This window comes from Jaculus jaculus, chromosome 3, assembly GCF_020740685.1.
Source record: "Jaculus jaculus isolate mJacJac1 chromosome 3, mJacJac1.mat.Y.cur, whole genome shotgun sequence".
Lineage (NCBI taxonomy): Eukaryota > Metazoa > Chordata > Mammalia > Rodentia > Dipodidae > Jaculus > Jaculus jaculus.
The window spans coordinates 183,192,585-183,209,068 of record NC_059104.1 but is presented as its reverse complement, the minus strand read 5'-3'; the positions used below and the strand labels follow the sequence as shown (position 1 = coordinate 183,209,068).

Genomic DNA, 16,484 nt, shown 5'->3' with positions numbered 1-16,484 from the left:
CTGCAAACGAACTCCAGACGTGTGCACCCCCTTGTGCATCTGGCTAATGTGGGACCTGGGGAACCGAGCCTTGAACCGGGGTCCTTAGGCTTCACAGGCAAGCGCTTAACCGCTAAGCCATCTCTCCAGCCCTACTTTTTTTTTTTTTTAATAGAGAGTTTAATACGTGTAGGCCCTCTTGTAGTCCATGATTGATGGTAGCTTGATATTGGAGAGAGGTTTTATGTTTGGATATGATTCTGACTTGTTTCCCAGTTCCAGCTATGGGTCTCGTACCACTGTGGGGATCAGTTAGCCAAATCAAGAGCAGTTGGTTCCCCACCATGGCTGTGTGCCACTATTGCACTTGTGTGGGCATCACAACAGGTGATTTGTTGCTAAGTAGGTTAGACCATGAGTTGCTTGGAGAGATATTGGTTATTTCCCCCAGTCGCCCATGTAGCACCTTCTGGTACTAGATACTCTGACTGTCTGGGGACTGAGGTAGGGTCTTATTCTAACCCAGGCTTAAATGGAATTAGTCAGCTGGCCTTGAACTCACAGTGATTCTTCTACCTCAGCCTCCCAAGTGCTTGGATTAAAAGTGTGCATCATCACATCTGGCTTATTTTTCTTTTTATTCAAATGCATGTCATGGAAATATTATGTCAATGAATATGGATTTGTGTCATAATTTAAAAGGTTACAGAGTAGTATTTCTGTATTATAATTTACTTATCCAATCAGGAAGTATTTTTCAATTTTGGGCTATAATAAAAATGTTATAAGGAACATACATATTACATGTGATATAACCTTTCATATTTTTGTGATGAGTTCCTTAAGATAATATTTGGAAGATGCATTGCAGATTGTAAGATATGAACATCAAACATCATTATCCTGCTAAATTGCTGTTCATAAAACTTGCCCCAATTTATAATCTGATTTACGAATCATGAAAGTGTTTATTTTTATACTCCATCACCAATATCATTTTTATCCTATTTATTTTTTCCTATTTTATCCTATTATATTTTCCTGGCAGTATAGGTAAAAGCTTTATTTATATCTCTTTGATTATCTGGAACAGTAATGTTTTAAGTTATTAACACTTTCATATCAATAGACATTTTAATTTCTTCTCTACACATTCTTCTTTAGATTCTTCATGCATTTTTTATGTTGAAGTGAAGCAATTCATTATTTATAGCTTAAGATAGGGAGCAAGTCATCACCATAGCTAGGTGTATGAGTCTATGATACAGGTCGCATCACACACCTGACAATTTCTTTAAAAATTAGTTTTGGTGTTCTGATAGTGCAGAACAACCCCTGAGCCAATAAGTAGAGGTTTGGATAACCATGAAGCACTGGGTGTTCTGAGAATTTCTTTTACCAAACAGACTGTGATTGTCTAGAAAGGTGGTGAATTTCTGTGGCATTTCTTTTGTATTGTCTCACATTTTTCTTGCCCCAAGGACCAAAATTAGCATTTTGACTTTTCGAAATATCTTATTTAACTTAAAGTCTTCTAGGTCTTAAAGAGGTAGCTTATAAAAGAGTGTGGGCCCACTCACTCTGTCATAAATACTGCTTGTTTATTTCTACTTTCTCTGTCTAAGGAGGATGATTTATAATAATGAACTCTATGGCCTTAGGAAATATTTTCTTTCGGTAGTTTGTTCTGGAGTAGGTTTCTCTAATTGTGCAATCAGCTGATAACTGTGACTCAGAGTTGCTTTTGCCTTGTGGAGCAGGATGGCTCTGATATGACCAGTGAGGTTTATAGACTTTCCTTTAGTCATCAATTAGAATATCATTTGCCCTAAATGTCTATATAATGGCTTGTTCCAAAACCTAAAATATTTCAGAGTTAGAGGTCTTAATTCCTAAAGAGTTCAATGATTGAAAAAAGTTAGATCCATGTTAACCACAGTATTTTTCTGGTAGTGACATTTTATCCTCCACTCTTATTGTTTATATTATTGTGAAAGAATGGGATAAATCTTACATAATTATAATTCAGGCCTTTAAAAGAATAGTTGTCAGAACCAAAGACAGTATTTATAAGACACAAAAGGACTAAAAACCCTTCAGAGTTTATAGCATTTTGCTACATGTTTATTTACTAGAAACTTTGAATTTATAGCATTTTGCTACATGTTTATTTACTAGAAAATTTTTTTCAGTACCTGGGATTGAACCCTGAGCCTTACACATGCTAGGCAAGCACTCTACTGAGCAGCATCCTCAGCTCTCTTTTTGGGTTTTATTTTGAGATAGGAGCTCTAAGTAGACTAAGTAGACTAGGTCAGCATTGAACTCACTCTGTAGTGCAGGCTGATCTTGAACTTGCAATCCTCCTGCCTCAGCCACTTGAGTAGCTAAAATAACAACCCTATGCCACCAGCCATGCCTGACTTGTGAGTAACTTTTTCACAAAGCAATTATGATTTATAACTCGGAAGAGGCTAAAGTATGAAAATGGCTTTATGTGGAACCAATAATCTTTGCTGATTTTGGACAGTGCGTAGGTAGGGTTGTGCAGTACCCAGGAGTCACATAGTGTTTGGATAGGGTTACGTAGCCCCCAGGATCCTAAAACAGCAGAAGCCACAAAGTGAGATTCTAGAGTGAGATTCAAAAAAGGAACAATAGAGATATCTTCTCCTCGTCAGGTTCTTACACTTCTCATTCTCTTTCATGGAGGTAGGGGTTAAAAATTGCTGGAGGAACCTTGAAAGGTAGGTCTGAGGCTCCACTACCACAAAGGCCAGGAAGTATAGGAAATCACTGAATGGATATTCTGAACAGGGCACTTAATACTGTTCCAATGCCTGGCTTCTGTTTCCTGTCAGTCATACTGAGAATATAGCATACCTTATCTGGGTCACTTAGATAAAAGTATTTTAGGGGCTGTGGAAGGGTTGAGTTGATATTTATTTAATTTTCCAGATTCACCTCAGAGCTGATCTCTAATTTGTCAAGGCCCTTTGTGCTAGAAGTGCAAAGCTGGGAGCTGGATGGAGTCAGTCTCAAAATAATGTTGACTAATATATTCTTCCCCCGAATTAATTTTATTTAAACTTACTTAGCTGTAAGTAACCTGAATGCTTAGAGATTAAATTTAAAAAGAAATGACAATGAATTAGACCCATCCCTAGACTCTAGGAAAGCTTTGACCTAAACTAGAAAGCCCAGCTCCATTATTATTTTCATTTGAACAGTATGCATAGCCATCCTTACATATAGCATCTTCAACAGAGTGTCTTTGTTTTCATAGCACCCAAAATATGCTATATTTAGACCAAACAATAAAAATAAACTGGCAAACTACCTTCTAACGCATGGGGTTCTGTAGAGGAGGCCCTAGGTACTAATAGGCATAAGTGACTCACTGTACTATTGGCTCTACAGGGATGGCTCTGCATGTTTGACTGCTACTCCTGTCTAAACTAAACTGCAAACAAAAATATTTGGGGTTGAGTTGTGTCTCATAAAGGATGCATTGTTTATAGCTTAGCATTGAGTGGGCCCCACACCTTAGGTAGGACAAAAAACCTGCCTCCTCTTCACTCATTCTGCCTGTGAGGTATCCTGAGCACGTTCAGCAGTTCCTGTACAGCTCATTCATTTTCACCTGCAGAGATAAGTTCAACATGGTATTCAAATGCAACTTGTTTTACTTCCTCCCTTAAAAAAACCTTCTTAGTGCTTTAACTTATTTTTAAACTTTATTGCTGATTGTTTTTATAAAAAGCCATAATGGATAGAGATGCTGTGTTCTTAGATGTAGAACAATGAAATAATTGTTTCTTTTGGCATCACAGTCTTGGCAACAGTTATTCGGCAAGGACGCTGCCCTGTATAACGTGGTGCTATTTGTTTTCAGAATGTGTCGGAACACACACTTCTTTAACGAAGTGTCTCAATGCAGTTAACTTACTCTTTTTCTTTTCATTTTGTGTCCAAATTTTCAGGTCACTTTCATGAATTCAAAGGCAATTTACCAGTGACTTCTGGGTGCTGGGCTGATTTTTGTGTGTAATTGTAAGTATTGTCTTATTTATTACTTCATCATATCAGTAAAATTGTTTATAAATGAAGTATCTCCTTTTGTGTGTAAGTGTTGATTAGTTGTCTTAGTAACTGTTTTACAAGTATTATTTGTTTTAAGTAAGTTTTTTGGGGTACTGTCAGATGCTAAAAAAGCTAGTGATTCCCAGAGCAGGAATATATGCAGGCCTCTTACAGTCAGCCTGAGCGATAGACATCTTATTCAGGGGAACAAGGGTTTCATTGTAGCAATGGGCTACCTTAAAAAATTCTACTCTATGTACACATGGGCAACTTATCTTGAAAAGGTCTTCCATGTTTTGATTATCTGGACTTGAAAAGTTCAACATGCCTGTCCTTAGGGAAGAGATGGTACAGAATTCAGAGTTGTCATCTGAGGCAGGCGACATACTCAGACTAGACTCACTGGGTGAATGTGGAGTGCACCTCTAAATTGTGGCATTCCTGTGCTTTCTCCTAGCCCCCATATACCTTTTATTTATAGTAAGGATATTTTGGAGAAAAATATTTTTCTCAAGAAAGAAGGGAAATTTTAAAGAAAAAAATTGAATACACTTTAGAGATCTTCTGGAGTGCATTGACTGGTATGCAGTTGTTATATATAAGCAATGAACAGTATATGGGATGTATTTCAAAAGTCTGTTTACATGAGACCATGCTGAAGTGACTTGACTTTACAGTGTACTTATGTGTCCATGTGTACTTTGTTGCACACCAGGGGCATCTCAGGGCTCCTTTTCACATTTTATAACTGATGAAGCAGGAAATGCACTTTGAATACACTGCTACAAGGGCCTTTTAGAGAACAGAATTCTAGGAATGTATTTGAAGAAGTAACATTATAAGGTAGAATATGAGTGCCTCAGCATTTAAGCAGAAAGCAGTGAGAATTTATTTAAAATCAGCCTTACCTTTCTTTTAGAGGTAGTATTGACTTGGGCAGGCATTTTGAAGCACCTTTTTAAAAAGTAGGTGTGCATGTTGAATGTAGCCTTGTATATTTTTAATGCATTAAGAATAACTAGGTTGTTCTTTTATGAAGATAATCATTTATATTTTATTATTTGAAGGTAATTCTTGCTTAAAGTACAGGCTTGTATAAACTGCATATCTTGTTTGGATCCAGTGTAAGCTGTTAACTTGTGCCAGGTCCAATGGTGAGAAGGAGGGGCAGAGAGGCAGGAGAAAGATGGAAAGTATCTGAAGCGCTCTGAAGAGCTGAGCTTATCCTGTCAGGACTCTGACGAAAGGAATGGCTTGGAGCTGTCCAGAGCTAATCTGAGCTGCCTTGTCTTTTTCCTCTTTCTTCTTTCTCTTTTCCTTCACAGCCTTCTGTCATCCTCTCCAGTGAGTTCTTAAAGTGATTAAAAAGTTTAAAGTGGCAAACATAATTACCATCATTTTGATCCAGGTGGCTTTCATTAAAATATAATTTTCATCACTAAAACCTTTGTTTCCTGAAGTTGGCACTTCTTTGCCTTCTCCAGGACATACACTGGCAACCCTTGAATGGAGGTGATATAGTGAGTTTGAAGTGACTTGTTTTCTTTTTTTAAAAATTTACCTTTATTCATTTGTTTGTAAGACACACACACACATATGCATATAGTGAGAGAGAGAGAGAGAGGCAGATTGAAAGAGAGAATGGGCACGCCAGGGCTTCTAGCCACTGCAAATGAACACCAGATGCATGTGCCACATTGTGTATCTGGCTTACATGGGTCCTGGAGAATCAAACTGTGGTCCTTAGGCTTTGTGGGCAAACACCTTAACTGCTAAGCCATTTCCCCAGCCCTGCCTTGTTTTCTAACACAGGAAAACGCTAAAATTAGAAGGGCTGCAATTGGTATATGTGTGCTGTATCGGTTGAACAGGCCTGAAGTAATTATTCTCCAGACTTAAGAGAATGCTTGTTTAGGTCGTAGGCCTGTGCTTCAAGCTTGGCTCAGATCATCTCCTGACCATGTGGCCTTCTTGGTAGCAATGGGCAGGACAGTGTGACGGAGCTACTTGGCGTTCAGAATGTCAGAATGTCTGTTCTTTTAGTTACTGTGGAAGCTGCCACCATTTAGACTGAATGACGAGGCAGCTACAGTGGAGATATTAACCTGATCAGGGTTTAGAACTATGACCATGGAGAGTGAGATCAATGGCAGTGGCTTTTAAAAATTGATCCTCAATTTCCATGTCCTGGAACTGTATATTGGCTTTACAAGCTAAAGCAGCAAGTCGCACTTCCTGCAGGGAGGTGTATAGGAGGCGGTCTGTGAGATAAGGAAGGTAAGGTGTTATTTTGCACATCCATAATGAATAGGCTACACCAAGAGTGTTTGAGAACCAACTGGGACCCATCTGCTCACATCTCCTCTCAGGTCACTGAGGAAACCACTGGGAGGAAGAATGGCTATGGCTCCTAAAGCAGCCAGTTACCTAGTGTGTGCGCTCTTCCTCACTACTCCAAATGCACTCTTCCCCAGGGAGGCACGGGTGAGGGGTCTTGTTCTATATGCTCATATCCGATGTTTACTTTTTTATCTTTAATGAAAAACAATTATAGAATCCTTTTTTTGTCAGGGCAGCAAATGATTGGTTAAACAAAACAAAAAACAAGCAAACAAAAAAATATAGTTCAGTAGATACCCTGCTTTTAGTTTGCCCAGACCATGTGAGTAATTTGAAAAAGAATTGTCTTTCCTAAAATTCTGCCTCAGTTCATTGTCTTCATAGTATATAGTAGAAACTTTTCTCTAAAACCTCCAACAAGTATTTTATTGTGCGGTCCAAGTTTTTTTATAAAGTGATATTGCTTGATCATAGTCTTTTGAGGCAATAATAATTACATCTTAGGTTGGCACAGCATTTGATTTTACAGGTGGATTTCATGAGGACATTGAGGTGAAAGCAGTTCTCTTGTGTGTGCAGAGCAGCCAGGCTCTTACCTGAATTCATGGCGTCACTCAGTGTTCCTGCACGACACCATGCTGTTTTCTCTCAGAGACAAGTTGTCATTCTTTCTCTTGTTTTGATCGCTACGAGACCTCACTGGGTTGCTGGACAGATACTTTGGGAAAGCTCAGATGGAGTACGTCAGGAAGATTTCGCAGAGCTTTCTCCTACTTCGTCCCTGCGTCTCCTGGAGCACCGGGCATTCTTTGACATTTTCCTACTCTTTGCTTCCAACACTGCCACATATCATGCTTCAGCTGAAATTTTTTGAATTACATAGATTTTTAGGAAATAAACAAAAGAATCATGAATTCACATCTTTGTGGTATTATTTTTTTAAATGGAAAGGAAAGTGTTGAAACTGAGCATAGCTCTGACTGAAGCTCCTGCAGTGAGAATGTCTGTGATTTTAAGGAGAAGTAGGCCTAAGTGCATTATCTTTAAAAAATATGATTCCAGGCTAATCTTGACATAGAGCAGGTAAATAAAAGAGATGAGCTGTGAAAATCCACAACCAGGGCTTGAATGCCATTTTCCATGACAACGGGAGCTGCCCCAAGAAAGCATTAATGCTGGGAATGTAAGGAATTTAAACCGGTGCCTTCCCAGTGTTACAGTGTGTGCTCATGTTAATTAGAGATATACTGACATTTGAAGTATCCACGTTAATACACAGTGCCACTATACATTTGTGAGCGGTGGCCAGAGATCTACCACAATTAACAGGAGTCTTCTCATCTGAGCGTGCATGTCCGCTACATCTTAAGCTTTTAAGTTTGATGTGCTCACGCCCTTGGGTACTTGTTCTTAATGTTCTCTCTACCTTCTGCTCCTGATTTATACCTCAGAGGGCAGCTGGGCCTTAGTTTTAAATCTCATTTTGGTTTTTTGGAGTAATATGGATGGAGTTTTCAGAAAAAACAATGTGTTTTAGTAATGTCTTTTATTTGCTGCAGTTTTGTTTTAAATCTCTTTTTCCTTCCTAATTGTTGTTTGTTCTTATCAGCATCTAAAGTGGTCTGCCTCTGAAATCAGGTAGGATTTAAGTTTGCGAAATGTGCTTCACTGTCCGCACTGAAGCACACAGCTACTCCGAGTCACACACTTTTAGCCAGCAGGCCCAGTGCTAGAGTCCTTGATGGTTGGGCGGTGCAGGGTGCCCTGGCCTCCCCAGCACAGCTGAGACCTGCTCGGTCATGCTGCCAAAGCCTGCACATTATGCTCTGCTTTGTACATTTCTGTTCACAATATCTCGGTTCCTTCCAGAGGTCTTACTTAACTCCGGAGTCCGGAGTCTGTTTTGTTTGTACTGTACTTCCAACTATTCTCAACAAGCTCGTATTTCTTATGAATCTGCCTGTTAGGATTGTTAACCTAATTGTTTTGTGTTTGTTGTCTAATGGAACTTGCTCCTTCCCTCTCTCCTCCCTCCCTCCCTTCTTTTTGGACCATTCCCTGAGTATTGAGTGACAGCAGTTAGAAAGCAGTTCTTTTAGGAGCAGCGGCACCAGAACAAACTGCTCTGCAAGGTCTTTAACACTCAGGGCTTGTTTCTTAAATGAATTTACTGGCATGATCAAACCCCTGAGACTTGGACTATTAAAACTTAGTACTGTTACCATTATGGCCTACTTTACTCGTCATTACTTCTCCGCTGTACCACGAGTCTCTGTTGCTAACCCACTCATGCTACTCACTGCACATTGTGCCACTGCAGCTCCTCTTGCTAATTTCAAGCTAATTGCCCAATTATCAGCGGTGGCATGAAGCACTTGGAACATGCGCAGTGGAACATTTTTAAAATTTCAAAATAAGTTGGTGTGTCATAATCTTAAATGTGAAACATGCCAATATCTGCAGGCATAAAAATACACAGCCTGAGCTCGGCATTTCAAGGAAGGCAAAAACCTACTCTTAAAATCAGGGCTTTTGTCTGGCACTGAAGTGTTTCATCTTTGCTAATTTCAAACAACGTGTCTAAATTTGATCTTGGTTTACTTTTCAGTGCTGTAAGTTTGGTCGTGGTTTATAAAGGAAAAGGGAAGTAAAACCCGAGTGATTCTGTTTGAGTGTTTTAGTGAAACTAACAATCGTGTATTCCCTGTGAAACGGACTGTGGTGCAAGGTGGGTCCATGCTGGGTGCCCAACAAGGAAGTTGATTTATTAAGAAGCAGTCATCTCTCCATAATATTTATGCCCTCTGAGGTGAGCCTGCAATCAGAGAGCTGAACACTGATGACTTATTGATACTGAAAAACATTCTTCTAGGAACAATGGCACTTTGGAGGTTTCTTCTGAATCCTACATGGTAAGATTCTCAGAGGCCTTCAAGATACAGTAATTATTGTAACTCTTTTGGCAACTAGACAAAGTATCATTCAATTTTTGCAGTAGTAGTCATTTTAGGGTTTTCTCTCAACTAATATAGTCAGACAGCTCTCTTCTTAGGCGCTGTTATGTATGGCCCTTCACATTTTCATAGCACTGCTCTAAAACTGAACTTGCTGGCTGCATGGGAAGGTGGAGCAGAACTGCAGTTTACAGCAAGTGATTTGGTGCCCATCTGGGAGAAAGTTTTCTTGAGATTGGAAACAATGTAACAATGTGGCCAGTGGGGCCAGTTCTCTAAGAGTTGGTCATAAATTTGACTGTTTTCCCAAAGCTGCTCTCTGAACTTTTTTTTTTTTTTTTTTTAAACCAAGAAGGCAGGCTTCATCACTCCCAGTATTCTTACATCTGAAAGGATGGTGGGCACCTAGAGAGTGAGGGCCAAGCCATGCCTCATCTGTAAAGTGAGGAGTGAGGGCAGAGCTCGAAGATGTGAAGTATGTCAGCTGTAAGTAATTCAGGACACTTGAAGGTTATTGATTAACACAGATATTTTAGTAACTATTCAGTCTAGAAAGAGGGTGTGAAAATCACCAGGATCTACTTTATTGTATTGCATCTTGCCTCCAAAGTTGTTTTATACAATGTACATATTTCATGTTATTTTGTAATGATCATTTCACCATCTTTGGTAGTTCCAAAGCATCAAAATAGTTAAAGATTCCCAGTAAACACAATTCATTTTGTCTATTTTCTCTCTTTTTCTGTGTATTACTTATACATTTTCTGCTGGAAGTTTTCAATAGGTTGGGTTAGTTGCAGTGAGAAAGGGGTTTATTTCTAGAACTTGTCTTTCCACAGATGATTGGGAAAAGAGAATCATCCTTTGTGTTTAATCAGTCACACGAGTTTGTTCACTTGATGATTATCATTATTATTGTTATTTTCTTATTTTAGGGTTTGGCATAGTGCTTACAAGAGAAAAAAGATGTTCTCTACCTGAGGGTGGTGGGTTGCTGGAGACGTATGTGGGTGGCGTTTTGCTTGGATACAAACTGGGCTGGAGTGGATAGCTTTTCAGCTACTTTCCTCCATGCTTTGCTGAGTGTGTGCCTCCATCAAGGCACACTTTCTTCTCTTAGTTAGGCTCTTCTGCACGATTGCAGCACACAGGTGCAGCACCAAAGTGAAACAAGTCATGGAATCCAAGTCCCTGCCTTTCAATGATCAAGAGTGGACACTATAAATTCTTTCATTCTTTTATTGTGTTTTTCTTTTCTTCTTTTTTCTTCTCTTTTTGCCAAACCTATTACCTGTTTTTTTTTTCAATTTTTTTGTTTATTTTCATTTCATTTCATTTATTTGAGAGTGACAGACAGAGAGAAAGAGACAGGGAGAGAAAGAAAATGGGCATGCCATGGCCACCAGCCACTGCAAATGAACTCCAGATGCATGCACCCCCTTGTTCATCTGGCTAACGTGGGTCCTGGGGAATCGAGCCTTGAACAGGGGTCCTTAGGCTTCACAGGCAAGTGCTTAACTGCTAAGCCACTTCTCTAGCCCCCCATAACCTGGTTTTAACTATTGCTGCCAGTGCTCAGATTCATTAAGCGAAGTAATGAAGAAATCCAGATATATTATTCCTTATGTGAATATGTTTTCTTTCATTATTATGAATGCTGTTAAATGAGTTGCTCTTGAAGTGAGATTGGTCTCTCACAATGTGACATGTGCCACAACAGTAAGAGTATATTCACTGAAGGTATTGCAGCTTTGGATAAAAAAGGAACATTGTAGAATTTCTCATGGTAGTGGCATATGTGACCCCACTGGTAATTGTCTAGGATTTTTTTGAGTTAGGGTCTCGCTCTAGCCCAGGCTGACCTGGAATTCACTATGTAGTTTCAGGGTGGCCTCAAGCTCACAGAGATCCTCCTACCTCTGCCTCCTGAGTGCTGGGATTAAAGGTGTGCACTGGCTGTCTAGAACTTTCTAGAGGGAATTTTCTCCTTGACTTTCAGTTCCAGAACAGTTAGCTAAGAGGCACTATTTAAACATGGGCATAACATGACAGAACTTTAGGAAGTGAAGAGCCTGGAGCTTTCTGAGGCTGGCAAGACAGGATGGAACAAAGGAAGAGTATTTGTCCTTCCAGCCTCACTGTGTTGACAAGGACAGATAGCAGGAGGGATACGTGAGCAAGAGAAGACTGAGAGGAGATTTTGGCACAGTCATGAAATGGATTGTTGAAGAGTTTTTCAATGTGGGAGTTCTTGTTTGGATTAAACAACAGGAACTTCACAGGACTTCTGTGATTTTCTTCCCTAATTTGTATAGTTTATTGAATTTAATTCAATGCCACTTAAGTGCTACTAAAGGAAATGTGTTTTCTCTAGAGAAGCTAATGAGAAGAATTTTATTTTCTCTAGGAAAAGGCCAATATAAATGAATATGAAAATCATCCACATAGCACACTAATTTTGTTTAAGGGAGACCCTTGAGAAAGTTCATTTGCCAAGTCAGCCCAAAAGGAGAACAAACCTTAATAATCTACCAAGAGATGAATGGGGTTGGAGAGATTTCTTGGTGTTTAAGGCACTTGTCTGCAGAACCTAATGACCCAAGTTTGATTTTCCAGGACCCACATAAAGCCAGATGCACAAAGTGGTGCATGAGTCTGGAGTTTGTTTGCAGCAGCTAGAGGCCCTAGTGTGCCCATCCTCTCTTCTCTCTCTGGTTATAAATAAATAAAAATATTTTTAAAAAAGAGATGAATGTTAAAGAAAATATGGTACACATATGCAGTGGAGTACTAGTTAGCCATAAAGAATAAAATGCTGTCACTCATAGGATAATGGATGGAATTGGACATCACTATTTTAAAGCAAAATAAGTCAGATTCAGAAAACAAATATGACATTTTTTCTCATATGCAGAATCTAAACTTAAAAAAAGAAAGCTCTCATTCATTGTAAGTATGACCAAGAAGTATCCTTGTGTCTGTTATAGCAAAGAACAAGGTGAGTTAGGTTTCCACTGTGGTACATGTGCTGGGAAGCTCTTTGAAATTCAGTTCCTGCAAAGTGAAGGATAGTGCTGTGAATCAGCCTCTGCTTACTTTCTTCCCTTTTCCTGTTTGCTTCCCCTTCCATTTATTCCTGCCATCCTGTCATTGACAGATTCTGTTTTGTTTTTTGTCTTTGTGCTGCTTTGCTGGGTGGAAGATGACCCCTGACTATTTCCCCCCTGCCCCAGGAGCTGTGTGCAGGATTGCTGTTTTGATTGGGAGCTGCAATGTCCTGATTGGTTCTTCTGATTTGCTCTGTTGTTTTGAATATGAACTAAGGGCATTCTAGTCTATTCTTTGCAATCAAAGGAAATTAAGGAACTGTAGGGATTAGTTTTATTACTGTGAGGTGATGAAGACAGGATAATTAGAAAGAAGTTGTAATCTTTATTAGCTCAGAAGTTTACTAAATGGGAATTAGGATTTGCCAACTTTCAAGGCTTGTTGAATGATTGCTTTCTAAGACTTGGATAGAGGAAGAGTTACTTCAAGGTTTTATAAATATCTCTTATAATGAGGTATCTTAGAGACCTGCTCACTTACAGCCAATCAGGAAAGGCCTTAGTGTGATTCTCTGGTGTTTCTTCCTTGGAGAATGAATTACATTCAAGTCTTCACATTGTTGTTTCTTGAGAATAATCTTACATAACTGTAAACTGAACAAGTATTTTGTTGCAGTGGTTTGACACAGATGCTCCCCTTAAGCTTACGTGTAATGTCAGTGCTTGCTCCCCAGCTGGTGACAGTTCGGGAGGTGGAGCCTTGCTGGAGAGATGTGCTGCTTAGAGTGGATCTCAGGATTTATTTGCCCCCAGCTTGCCAGTATTAGTCAGCTTACTCTTCTGCTACTGGTTTCCACCTGCTGTGGCAAAAGTGATATCCAGTCTCTGCTCATGCCTCGCCTTCCCCTGCAGTCATGAAGCTTCTCTTTGAGAATGTAAGCCAAAGTAGACCCTTTCCTTCCATCAGATCCTTTTGGTTAGGTGTTTTGTGCCAGCAACAGGAAGGTAACAGTAACATCCATGGTACCAAAATGGAAGTTTTATAAGTTATTTCAAGGATACCATTCAGGGAATAAAACCCAGGTACACCTAAAAGGTCATGGCTTGGTTAACATTATGCTAAAAGGATGCAAGATGCACCACACTGTGACAGATCTGGAGAGAATGGCCCTGCAGTGGCCCCTTCACTTCCCAGGTTCTAGAGCTGCAGTGCAAAGGGCAAGCATTGATAGGTTTTTATAACTGGTATAGAGACATGAACAAAAAGCCACCATGGCATATATTAAGCATGTGCATGGGATAGGCATTATAATGTCTTAAGAAGTAGCTTACTCTCCTGTTCTTTAGTATTTTCTAAAAATTCTGATTTTCTTTTATAAAGAATTATTATTATTTTTGAAATTATTTATTTATTTATTTGAGAGCGACAGACACAGAGAGAAAGACAGATAGAAGGAGAGAGAGAGAATGGGCGGGCCAGGGCCTCCAGCCTCTGCAAACAAACTCCAGATGCGTGTGCCCCCTTGTGCATCTGGCTAACGTGGGACCTGGGGAACTGAGCCTCGAACCGGGGTCCTTAGGCTTCACAGGCAAGCACTTAACCGCTAAGCCATCTCTCCAGCCCAAGAATTATTTTTTAATTGTTTATTTTTTTGCAGAGAGAGAGAGAGAGAGAAAGAGAAGGAGAGAGAGAGAGAAAGGGAATAGACACACCAGGGCTTCCTGCCACTTTGAAAATCTGGTTTTACATGGGTACTGGGGAATTGAACCTGGGGTTTCAGGCTTTGCACTCAAGTACCTTTAACTACTGAGGCATCTCTCCAGCTCGATTTTCTTTTCCTTCCTTCTCTTCCCTTCACTCTTTTATCCCTGTTTTTCTTTCTTGGTCTTCATAACACTTAGAATACTTGGGAAGTATCATATTTTTGTGTTCTTACTTGATATTTATTTCCTTTACCAGACTAAAGGCTCTGTCAGGCCAAGAGACCATGGCTGTTGTCCAAGTCTGTATAGCCAGCTAGCTAGCTTCTAGCACAGAGCCTGACACATGGTAAGGCCCCACTAGAGAGTTTGCTGACATCATGACTGAGGAAAGGACAAAGACAAGAGAGAGAAGGATGGGGGTGCAAGGAAGAAAGATACAGAGCCAGGCCTTGAGACTCTGACGCTAGAACTCATTTGCTCCAAACCCAAGAGGGATTTATTTCATTTAGAATATTCTTGAGTATAAGCTCATATGACAAAATTTTTATTACACATGTCTCAGAGCAGCTAAAGTATTTGGTCTCGGCATGGCCACCTCTTGGTTTGAGAGTGAATGCTATGCAAGGCCAACCTCATCTTTTCCTTTTGGAAATTATCTTATGCTAACAATTGTCTCTAGAAATATAGATATAATAGCTGAGGGTTTTAGTTTCTGTTACTCCCACATAAAGAGGCTATATTTTTCTTCTTCATTCTCTGAGATTGACCCTCAGTTTAAGTCTTTGTACTGTTAGTTTTAGCTTTGGTCATGGGCAGTTTTATTGTCGCATGCCCTGCTGAGTTTCCTCCTGACAGGGGTGTCACTGGGGGAAGAGTGGAGCTCAACCAAGGGAGTTCATAGTCTGGCAGAGCTTGGGTTGGTCCTTCGGCAGTGGCCTCATTTGTGCTTTTTCATTTGTGATTTTTCATTCTCTGCTATTAATACTTAGGATCTTCACAAGACACTTAAAAATTTATTCATTATTACTAACAACATAATTTTGTATGGATACATCATGTGTGGCTACCCTCTTTTCCCTCATCCCTGCCCCCATTCTGCTGGAGACCCTCCTCAATGGGGTTGCTTTTTGTATCATTATTGTCTCTAGTCTGGATTATATCATCAATGCTCAACCCAACACGTATCTCCAGATGTGACTGTCTGCTTTCCCAGTTGGTTTCCCTCAAATCATTGTTTTTGTAGAAGAGGTATTCTTTTCAGGAGCTTAGTATCTCCTGGAAATGAATTCAACTGCCCAGACCTGTGCTGAGTACTGAGTGTTTTCAATGGACCCCATTAGATGCAATATTGGAACACCAGATGCCTAGCTCTGAGAACCTCAGAGTACAGACATCATTCTTCAACTCTGTCATTCTCTCTTGTGTCCTTAGTGTTTAAACAAACTCTATGTTTGGCTTGAAGGAGGCATTAATGATCATTATATGTTACACTCACTACGGGAGAGGAGATGAGATGTAGTCCCTAGGACGAACATGGTTAATACCTTAAAGAGTAAAAGTGTAGTACTCTAGATGGTCCAGAGGACCTAAGATCTATCCTTTAAGAAGAATGATGCCAGGAAGGAGAATTCTGGATGTTCTTTGACCGCTGGGTAGACTTTTGTGAGTGGGATAAGTGGTGCAGAGAGGATTGACACAGGCCAGGTGATAGACACAGAGAGGTGAGGGGCACAGAGAGTTCAGTCTGACTGGGGTGCAGCTTGTGGAAAGGCCGGAAAATAGTAGAATCATGCTATTGTGGCCTGTCAGGTCAAACTAAGTAGATGACATCAGAAAACTATTTGTGGGGGGCTTGCACAAGCTCCAGGAGGAAGTGGATAGTTAATAAGGACAATGTGACTGGAAGGACTGGATGTGGCAGAAACTTGAAAGAAGACAACATGACTTTTGTTTTTTCTCCATATTCATTTTGGTCATCATAGTAGAGAAGTTTTAAAAAGACAATGTGGAAATAACCATACCAAATATTTCTTATTGATGCTTAAATCTTTTACTACCTCACTGGTCAAATCCTCTTTGAAAAGCAAAGGATTTTTCCTCCCCATGGAAAGCTGGGAAGAAGATTCGCTTCTAAGGAAATGAAAATAGTTTTAAAGATGAAATGCCTCGAGGATTTACAGGTAAAACACAAGCCCACACATATCGTGCCTAACATAAGCACTTCCAAACAAGCACAGAGGCTGTCTCCACTAGGTGTCCAAGTGCGTAGTAGAGCCTTGTTCCCTTCAGAGGCCGCTGTGAGGGCCGAGGGGACTACAGACTGCTGCCGTGGCAGCAGGTGGCTTCCAGGGAGGGGCCAGTGTAGGACGCCTGGGAA

The 16,484-nt window shown here is 40.1% G+C and overlaps 1 protein-coding gene across 19 annotated transcripts in view; it reads left to right on the top strand.

Annotated features, from left to right (window-relative positions):
- Sox6 (SRY-box transcription factor 6) overlaps nt 1-16,484 on the top strand; it is a 610,295-nt gene that overhangs the window by 125,426 nt on the left and 468,385 nt on the right. For 7 of the 19 annotated variants that reach the window (XM_045144830.1, XM_045144827.1, XM_045144822.1 and 4 more), the window contains one exon: nt 3,963-4,032. The exons of the other annotated variants lie outside the window; for them this stretch is intronic. The gene's annotated coding sequence lies outside the window, so the exon portion shown is untranslated. The remainder of the gene's footprint in view (nt 1-3,962; nt 4,033-16,484) is intronic. 19 annotated transcript variants of the gene reach the window in all.